Raw genomic sequence first — 10,572 nt, forward strand, 5'->3', positions numbered from 1 at the left:
GTTTTTTGAAGCTTTTGGGGGAACAGTTTTAACAAGTGCAATGTTGTGTTTCACTGATGTGTTTTTAATTGTTTTGAATAATTTCCAGCCATTTAATGTTTAATCTTGGGTACCTCTATATTAGCTTTGCACCCATCATAACTCGAAATAGTCTGTAATTATTTCAGAACAATAAAACCCAAGAGCATATTCTTGAAAACAAGAGGATAGTTCATAAATGTGCACAAATCCTGCTGCTGGTGTTGTGTTGAAATCTGTTTCCCCATCAAGATGTTTCCCCTAACCTGAATCCTAACATCATCCTAACCACAACCACTGATGGGGTCGCTAAATTGAAATATAGTTTTGAACAGGGGAAACACAGCTCGACAAGGGAACACCTTTTGACACAAGACTGGTCAGGAACCCAGGACAATACATAAACAATAAACACTGACAAATAAGATACATTTTTGACAATGACAACAACTCAAATCCTACCTGACATGTTCGAGCCAGAATATGAAGGTGGACAGCACCACAAACCACAACAGCATTAATTAATTTTAAATTCTCCTTCCTAGATAGGTAAACAATGGTACTGTATATGTACCAATGAAAAGAGATTTGTAACACTCTAAACAAAGTGGGTAATTGAGAAACCCAGTATTTTAACTGGCATAATGCAGACATAGTAACTTCTCCAGCTATACAACAATTCTCTCCACAGAAACAACACATTAACAGCGTGTTTTTTAAAACTTACCGTTAAGTGCTGCAGAGTAGTGAAAATATTATTCCCTTTCAAGTAGCTCCAAGATCAGTCAATCCAACCCATGACTGCTGTGTCTTCTCTCCACAAATCCCTCATGTTAAAGGTCACCAGGCCAAACAGGTATTTGTGCTACTACTTGAACAATGAATGTGTGTATTTTTGCCACTTCTGTGTCCAATAGACACAGTATATCCAGTATAAATTCCTCATCCTTATTTCTATCATCTATAGAAAACAGTCAGAGAAAAATTGAAGAAGTAATTAAATAATATTTGCATACTATATAATAATGATTCTCTGGTTATGCATACTGGGAGACTTCTGGAGGAAGACATAGTGAGATTCATTGTCTCTGTGGTGTCAAAATGTAATGAATCCAAAATATCCACATATTTTCCCAGACACCTTATATCTTTCATGCCCTGGTCCAGCCAGCAGGCCATGTGTACTGGGCTTCACACTTCCCATGCCTCTTCCCTGCCTTCTACAGACCATGTCTTCCTACCACAGGCCCCCTGCTGCTCAGCAATGCTCAGGCCAGACCACTTGTCTACCCAACCCTAATGGGTCTGTTTAATAACTCTGAGTTTTTTGCAGTTCAGCCAAGCACTCTCCAGGAGTCAAATCCGACATGAAAACATGCAGAACATTCTCATGAATTCTATGTAACTGGAAGAGGTCAAATCACTCCAGCATCTCTCCACCTCTGCCTGCAGTCTATGTATTCACAAGATACCCAATTTTAGGACTTTCAGGTTGAGGTATGCCCTTATATAACTCTTGAGGAACAATTACAGTGTGCAAGGCATTTCTCAAGCTCTTGACAAAAACAAAAAAAGGCTACAAAACGGCTTCATTGGAAGTGCAGTCACTTCCAATGATTTGCAAGTGGAATGACTTTAGAGATAGCAGTGTCAGTCTGGTCCAATTGGGTCCAGGCTGAAATATTGTAACAGCTACTGGAAGCATTTCAGATACATTAGTGGCTGTCAGAGGATGGTGTTTGCCATGATGTTGACCTGTTTGATTTTTAGTGATATGCCTTGACTGACAAAGACAATTTGAAGGCTGTAGTAGTGGCTTTGGTGATCCCCTTCTTTCAGCATCACCATGCTGTTGACATTTTGGCCACACCATAAAATTAGATGTTTATTTACCATAGATTAGTACCACCTGGCAGATTGGAATGAGAAAACGGATGATAAAGCAGTAGGATGGCTGTGGTGTGGCAAAGGCTTCTGTATTTCTGAATACCCCCAGGGAACTCTATAAAAAGTGATGGATGAAAATGAGAACAAAGTCATGTTCAGGAAGGCATATATAAACCTATGAAAAGAAAAGGAGTGTGGGTAAGGCTTCAAGGTGATCTACCATTGCTTCTGTTCTTGGAATAGACTTATGAGTAACAGGCAACATGTATTCAGTAAAGGAGAGGAAAGAAGCACAAAACATACAGTAAGTTTTCATTAATGATTTGTCAGATATTTAGAATGGCAGGTCTTCACCTCTGTACAGATGTAATTTTAAAAATCTTAACATCCCACTTACCAAATGTCACAAAATGTGAAGAAATACATCAGACAAGCAGCAAAAGAAACCAAATGCAGATGCAGGCTGACAAGTACAGTTCAACCATTTCTTAACACAATAGAATGAGGCTTATTTGGAGACCATGCAACAAAACCTAGCATGGATAACTGTAGGTAGAGTCCAGTTGGAGGTCAGAGCCATGCAAACAGTCCAACTCAAAACCAAACACTGGCTGTCCCATGTACCCATGCCAGCATGCCACTTGTTACATAGCAGCAAGGGCAGGGAAACTTGTTTAATGAAATTAAGTGGTATGATGCTGATGTTCATCAGCTCCATGGTACAGCTCCACTCCCTAAAGCAGCCATCATAAAAACTAGAAAGGAGGTAGTGTTGCACTAAGACAGAAGAGTTTTTCCTAGCCTGCAAAGATACAGCTGTCCAATAACATATAAAAAAGCTCTTCATAGTGCCAGAACCACATATTATTCATCACTGATAAAGGGAAATAAGAACAACCCTAGGTTTCATTTCAGCACTGTAGCCAGGCTGATAAAGAGCCACAGTGCTGTTGAGCTCAATATTCCCTTAGATCTCAGCAGCAATGACTTTATGAGCTTCTTTACAATCAAAACCACAACTATTAAAAAAAAATTATCTGATCCTTCCAACTCTCACAGATGTATCATCAAGTACAATGGCTTTACAAACATCTGTCAGACCTCAATTATTATTTTATTATTTTTAGACTGCTTTTTTCCCATTGAGCTCTCTGAGATGACCTCAACAATTGCTTCATCTAAATCATCAACATGTCTTTTAGACCCCATCCCAACCAGGCTGCTCAAATATGTTTTCAGTCAGGATTTAGAGTCCATCATAGTACAGAAACTGCACTGGTGAAAGTCACCAATTATCTCCACCTAGCCTCAGACAAAGGACTCAACTCTATACTTGCCCTCTTTGATCTCAGTGCTGCTTTTGACACCACTGATCACAATATCTTATTACATGTTATCGAGATTAAAGGAACTGTACTAAGTTGGTTCAAATCTTATTTATCAGATCGATTTCAATTTGTTTATGTTAATGATGAATCTTCCATATAGACTGAAGTTAGGCATGGTGTTCCAAAGGGCTCTGTACTAGGTCTAATTCTTTTCACTTTATAAATGCTCCCTTTAGGCATTATCATGAAACATGGCATAAATTTTCATTGCTATGCAGATGATACAAAGTTATATTTACTGTATCTATGAACTCAGATAAATCTGATCAATTGGTCAAACTTCAAGCATACCTTAAAAACAAAGCTTGGATGACCTGTAATTTCTTGCTTCTAAACTCCCGACAAAACAGGAGTTATTATACATGGGCCTGAAAACCTTAGAAATCTGCTGTCTAACCATATAATTACTCTAGAAGACACAGCCCTGGCATCCAATACTGCTTTGAGAAACCTCGGAGTCATTTTTGACCAGGATATGTCCTTTAAATCACACATAAACCAAGTCTCTAAAACTGCCGTTTTTCGCCTGCACAATATTTCCAAAAGTCAGGAGCATCCTGTCTCAAAGTGATGCTGAAAAACTGGTCCATGCATTTGTTACGTCCAGGCTGGACTACTGTAACTCTTTACTATCAGGATGTCCCAATAGTTCCCTAAAAAGCCTCCAGTTAATCCAAAATGCTGCAGCCAGAGTACTGACAGGAACTAGCAAGAGAGATCATATCTCTCCCATATTAGCTTCTCTCCACTGGCTCCCTGTAAAATTCAGAATAAAATATAAAATCCGTCTGCTAACATACAAAAGCCCTTAATGACAAGGCTTCATCGTATCTTAAAGACCTCATAGAGCCTTATCATCCTAACAGAGCACTTCACTCTCACAGAGCAGCTCTACTTGTGGTTCCTAGAGTCCACAGAAGAAGAATGGGAGCCTTTAGCTATCAAGCTCCTCTCCTATGGAACCAACTCCCAGTCTCCATTTGGGAGGTGGACACCCTCTCTACCTTTAAGATTAGACTTAAGACTTTCCTTTTTGATAAAGCTTATAGTTAGGGTAATATAACCATTGTTTTTCAGTACAATCCTAGTAGGACAGTGAGGGAGGGTAAAAAGGTTTCAGTATTTCATGATATCATAACAACTAATGTGGCTGAAGAGGAATAAGACTGACAGTCATCTTGGTAACCCCAAGCAAACAGGGGCCTGGGCTGCCCTTTTGCTACCGAGTATATTTAACCATACCAGTGGTTTCTAGTCAACAGGGTGGCCTTCGCTTGGGCCCATGTAGTGGTGTATATGAAATTATTGGACATGCATTCTAGGATAGGTTTGGTTTGGTGTACCATCCCTTAGTTATAGGCCTAGGCCAAGGGAATCCCATGATGCAGAGCTTCTCTCCTCTCCTCTCCTCTCCTCTCCTCCTTTTACCTGCCATCATTACATGCCGTTAACTTTGTATCTCCTCTCTCCCGTAGTGTGTCCTCTCTCTCTTCCTGTACCTTTCTGCAGGTATCCCTGCCTCTGGAGTTGTATGTTAGCTGCATCAACATGCCCAGTGTTTGATTGCTTGTTGCTGTGGTTGTTGTGTCTCATTACTTTCTTTTCTCTCTCCTGTATCCACTCACAGGGAATCCCATGATGCAGAGCTTCTCTCCTCTCCTCTCCTCTCCTCTCCTCCCACCAACAGCCGAGGTCTGTTGGAAGTTTCTTCTGTTAAATTTTACCTGCCATCATTACATGCCGTTAACTTTGTATCTCCTCTCTCCCGTAGTGTGTCCTCTCTCTCTTCCTGCTGCTCACGGGGGGTTTGTTGGGTTTTTCCTCTATATATGTTAGCTGCATCAACATGCCCAGTGTTTGATTGCTTGTTGCTGTGGTTGTTGTGTCTCATTACTTTCTTTTCTCTCTCCTGTATCCACTCACCCCAACCGGTCAAGGCAGAAGTCCTCCCACCAACAGCCGAGGTCTGTTGGAAGTTTCTTCTGTTAAATGGAGTTTTTCCTCCCCACTTTTGCTGCTCACGGGGGGTTTGTTGGGTTTTTCCTCTATAATATTTGTAGTATTAAGGTCAAGACCTTACTTTGTAAAGTGTCCTGAGATTACTTTTGTTTTGATTTGGCACTATACAAATAAAATTGAATTTAATTGAATGTGTAATTTCATGTGCCAAATTTAAATGGAACAGAAACTATAGCCATCTGGCATAAACCGACATTCTGCCTGTAGGGTTTTGGAGTGCAACCAGTAATTCCAGGGTAGTAGGTGTAGAGCAAATGCAGCACCTGGTTCCAAAAACTACAACCTCCTTGATCACTGATTAAGTTTGCATGTCATCAGTTCAAGTCAGAATCAAGTTGACCTGACCTGAAGTGAATGTCCAACATCAGGACCATCATCAAGCAGGCACAGCAGAAGATGTACTTCCTGCGCCAGCTCAGGAAGTTCGACCTGCCCCAGGAGCTGCTGATACAGTTTTACAAAGGAATAATCAAGTCTTTTCTCTGCTCTTCCATCACTGTCTGGTTTGGCTCAGCAACCAAACAGGACAAGAACAGACTTCAGCAGACAGTCAGGACTGCAGAAAGAATCATCAGTGCCAGACTGCCCTCTTTGGAGGACCTGTACACCTCACGGGTCAAAAGAAGGGCAGAGAAGATTTCTGCAGACCACTCACACCCTGGACACAATCTGTTTGAACTCCTCCTCTCTGGACAGCGTTACAGGTCACTGTGCGCCAAGACAACCAGGTACAGGGACAGTTTCTTCCCCCAGGCTGTCACCCTGATGAACACTTAACCATCGACAGTATGACTGGACAATAACCCTCAGTGCAATACCTGTAAATATACCTCGTACATATAGATCTGTAAAATGCATCCAGACTGTGTGTATATACAGGTCTCTGTTTATAAGTACTTCTTAGTATTGTTATCAGATTTACCGAAAACAGGAAGGCCTATTTAAGTGAACAGAGCAAACCTAGTGCTAGTGGTATTTACCAGGAAAGTTTGTATAAAATGTAAAAAAGTACTGGGGATTGCACAGTGATGTCACATGGAGGTGAAGGACTGTAGAATTATTTTGAATAACTGACTGCGGTGTGAAACATAGTTGGCTCAGAGGTTGGCTCAGATTGACTGATAAATTACTGCTCATTAATGGTCTGGAGATATCTAAACAAATATCAGGATAGTCAATACATTAATTTTTTCTGTCTCCTTTATTTTCTTTCTTTAACCACTGTTTTGAAAAGTGTTATATAAATAAAGTTTATTATAGTCCCTAAGTTATCCAATCACTCATGTATTGTTAGGAGAAAGATGAGGTACCTAACGAATATTATTCCTTTCTCCTGTTTCCTCAATGACTGAAGATGTAGATGGTCTCAGTGGTTGACCACACTGGTCAAATTTGGATATAAATCTGTATATATATATATGTCTAGGTAACATGCAAAGATGTCCCAAAGAGGTGAAGAATTGTTTCAATTTAGACATCTAGCTGTGATTGGTGTATTGGGCCAGGTATGATGGCTCTGACTGTGGTGAATAATTTAGAATGAGGTTGGCTTTTCTGAACGGGAGTAGTGGAAGTTCAGGAGAAAACAGGATAGCCATTCATACTCAAGTGTTAAAGCTGAAGTGCAGTCCATGTGACTCCCCAATGGTTCCTCAGGGCTCACTGGTTGTTTTCATCAGCTGGGAGTGAGCTAAGCTGGTCTTCACACAAAGTTTTGGTGGTAGCTCGATTTGTTGCAAAAACAAGATGAGAGCAAATTGGTTCTGAAGATGCATGCATGAAAGACAAGGACAAATGGGCATGCAGGGCAGGAAGACATTTAAAGACTAATGGCAGGAAATTATCTCAGCTTAGAAGTTGCTCCGTGAGCCTTCAAATTTATTAGAGTCATGACAGCTGTTGAATAGATTCCTCTGTGGTCTAGAAAGTGACTCAGACCTGTGTCAGACCTCCTCATGCAAACCAAACAATAAGGATCAAAATGAAACCTCAATGCATAAATTACTAACCTCAAATAATTGTTTATATCTATTTGTCCTCAGTTTGACTGATAAATTACCCTCTCCTCAAGTTAGTAAAGTACATGTATATCCATCTCCTCCATCTTCCTTATTTTCTTTAACCACTGTAACTACTGTTTTGAAAGTATTATACTGTATACAGTATACAGTATATATATACTCCAGAAACCATTCACCATTGTCAGGAAAAATGGATGTAGGCTACCCACTATCACTGATATGACTTTTTTTCTCTTTTTTCCTCTATGACTGGAGATAGAGATGGTCTCTGTGGTTGACCACAGATGTTAACTTTGTTCAGCTTTGGTCAAAAATCAACATGGATATTCTATACTTTTTGATAGATGAATGTGTCTGTCTTGATACTTTCAAAAGCAGCTTGTGACATGATGTGTCATTGCTATGTGATTGTTGACAGTTAAAAAAGGGAGCAAAAGATTACACAAAGGCCAAGATGCCCCATATGTTGTTCTTACTTGCGATAGTATCATAAGCAATAACATATTATTGAAAGTGCCTTATACCAAGAGAATAAATTGCCACAAGTGATGTCACTTACATAATAATAATAATAATAATAATAATAACCTTTATTTATAAAGCACTTTACAACTCGTCTGAGCACAAAGTGCTGTGCAGTAAGAACTAGCAAAATTAAAACACCTAAAACATTCTATACAAAATTATAAATAGCATATCATTTCCTCTATGGGATAGTAAAGAACATTTAAGCATCAGACGCAAAAGCCTGTTTAAAAAGGTGGGTTTTTAAAACTGATTTAAAAATCGCTTATGCTCCGGAGCTCCTGCGACAGAGAATTCCACAGTCTGGAGCCGTTGAATAACACTACCTTAAACTGCACTCTCCACTGCACTGGAGTACATACAGTAACATTACTAACATAACACACCTAAATTGCCCACCCCAACTGGTGGGGTTTGGGTTGTATTATGGATAATGTAGGTGGCAGTTTCTTTAAAGAGCCCATGGCATGCTTTTCCTTGTTTTTTGACCTATCTACAATGTGACAATGGTGAATTTAGTTGTGACCTAAAAAAATGAGGTGTACTTATGTTCTAGTATTTTCTATGCAGAAGCAACTCGTTTAACCACATACATTCCAAGTAGTATTGCACCAACAATAACATCATGGAGGATTAGAATCCTCTCGCCAACCTGCAACACCTCACATTTGGCAGACATGCTGGCCTCAAGCAGTCAAAAAAACAAACAAAAAAACAGGTACTGTGATCTGGGGGAATTCAGCATTGATGAGGTGATCATTCAACCCCGGGGAGCTTCAGTGTCCAGCTGCTTGTAGGTTAGACCCAATCAGGTAAAACAATGAGTCCCTGTACAGGAACATTCCCAGACATGCAGTAACCTCAGGCCCTGTAGTTTTCTCCACATCCTCTGGTCACAATGCAGGCAACAGTAGGTAAAATATATCAACAAAACTGTGCACAGTCGAAAAATTCTGCTTTTAAAATGGCACCGGTGGATGTCAGGCAAGCTCTCATGAACTCACAACTGTATTGATCACTCAAGGAGATCCTAAAACTAACACTTAAGGCTTTATATTGTTAGGCAAAAAGTGAGCACTTGCGAGACTTGTACGTATATACTGAGTTGCTTTTGCATAGAAGTACTACAACATACTGTAGGTACACCTTATTTTTTGAGGTTTTGATCATGTTTAAGATGATAATTCACTGTTGTAACATTGTTGATAAGTTATAAAACAAGGAAAAGCATGCCATGGGATCTTTACTGTTTTATGTAAAAATACAAACATGGTCTGAAGTGTGTCACTTCAAACACAGTGGCTCTGATATGTAGAGATTTCAGTTATACTGTTAACCAGAATGAATGACAGTAAGTATCCAGGCTTTACAAGCAAGAAAAATTTGGAGACATCATGATTTATTTTCAACAACATGTTAATTTAGTTAAAGAGTTTAATAATTACTATATGTCACAACAATTACATCTGGATTATCAAAACTATAATAATAAAAACAGAAGAATATCATTAATATCAGTAGAAGCAGCAGTTGCAGTATCTATTACTCAAACATCGCCGCTACCACTGCTACCACTGCTACCACTGCTACCACTGCTACAGTTCTCTTGTAGCTACAGCTAAAAATAAGGCTACCAGCAGCTGGGGATTTACAACCGCTGGCTAGTTGTCATTCTAACCACTTCGGCATCCATATAAAGTGCTGGCTTCCCACTTGACTGGCAGATGATGAGTGACAGCATCCCTGTTTCCCAGACCAGAGGCAGCCAGCACTGAGAGAGGAGGGTGGGATGAGATGCCAGCATGCTGGATCAGAGTATCTGTTCTGGATGGTTTGGTACAGAATGGACTGAGCAGCTATGAACAAATCATTGCTTCTCAGCATGCCAATGATGGATGGATGTTTTTCTTATTTCACTGTTAACAGATTAAAAACATTTGACCCAACACTAGAAGAGAGTTTTAGTAATATTCAAACCTTATAGCTCTTACTGTGGCAGCAGGAGTGGTTGATGCTAGCAGTAGTAGTAGTAGTACAATGAGGATAAGAAATGAGATTGAATGTATCACCAAGAAAAGTTAATTATTGCGATTAAATACTGTATATAAAGTGTCATTATGATATGCCATACAAACAAGGACAGGTCCCTTATATTTCCTTCTTTTAAGTTATCTGATAATATTTTAACTGTGTGCAGTGAAGTTAAATATTTGGGTCATGTCATTTTACAACCTAAATTATGACAACCCAGAGTTGAGTCCAGGATGCGGGGTCGCAGTTTTACACGCCTCTCTGCTGTCTCCTTGCAGCTGCTACCCACCCAACGCTCCCAGTACCCCATAGAGACTGTGTCTGCCCCCCGCCCACCTAAATTATATTTATTCATAAGAACCTAATTAAAATTAAGACGACTCCTCTTATAGTAGAAAGTAATAGGACAATCAAATGTGGACTATTAAATATCAGATCTCTCTCATCTAAATCTCTGTTAGTGAATGATTTGATAAGTGAACATCACATTGACATATTGTGTCTTACTGAAACTGGTTACAGCAGGAAGAATATGTCAGCCTAAATGAATCCACTCCACCTAGTCACAGTAACTGTCACATCCCTCCAAACACAGGCGGAGGTGGAGGTGTGGCAGCGATCTTTGACTCAAGCCTATTAATCAACCCTAGACCTAAACATAGTTATAACTCATTTGAAAGTCT

Source organism: Monopterus albus, unplaced genomic scaffold (assembly GCF_001952655.1).
Source record: "Monopterus albus unplaced genomic scaffold, M_albus_1.0 scaffold33.1, whole genome shotgun sequence".
Classification (NCBI taxonomy): Eukaryota; Metazoa; Chordata; class Actinopteri; order Synbranchiformes; family Synbranchidae; genus Monopterus; species Monopterus albus.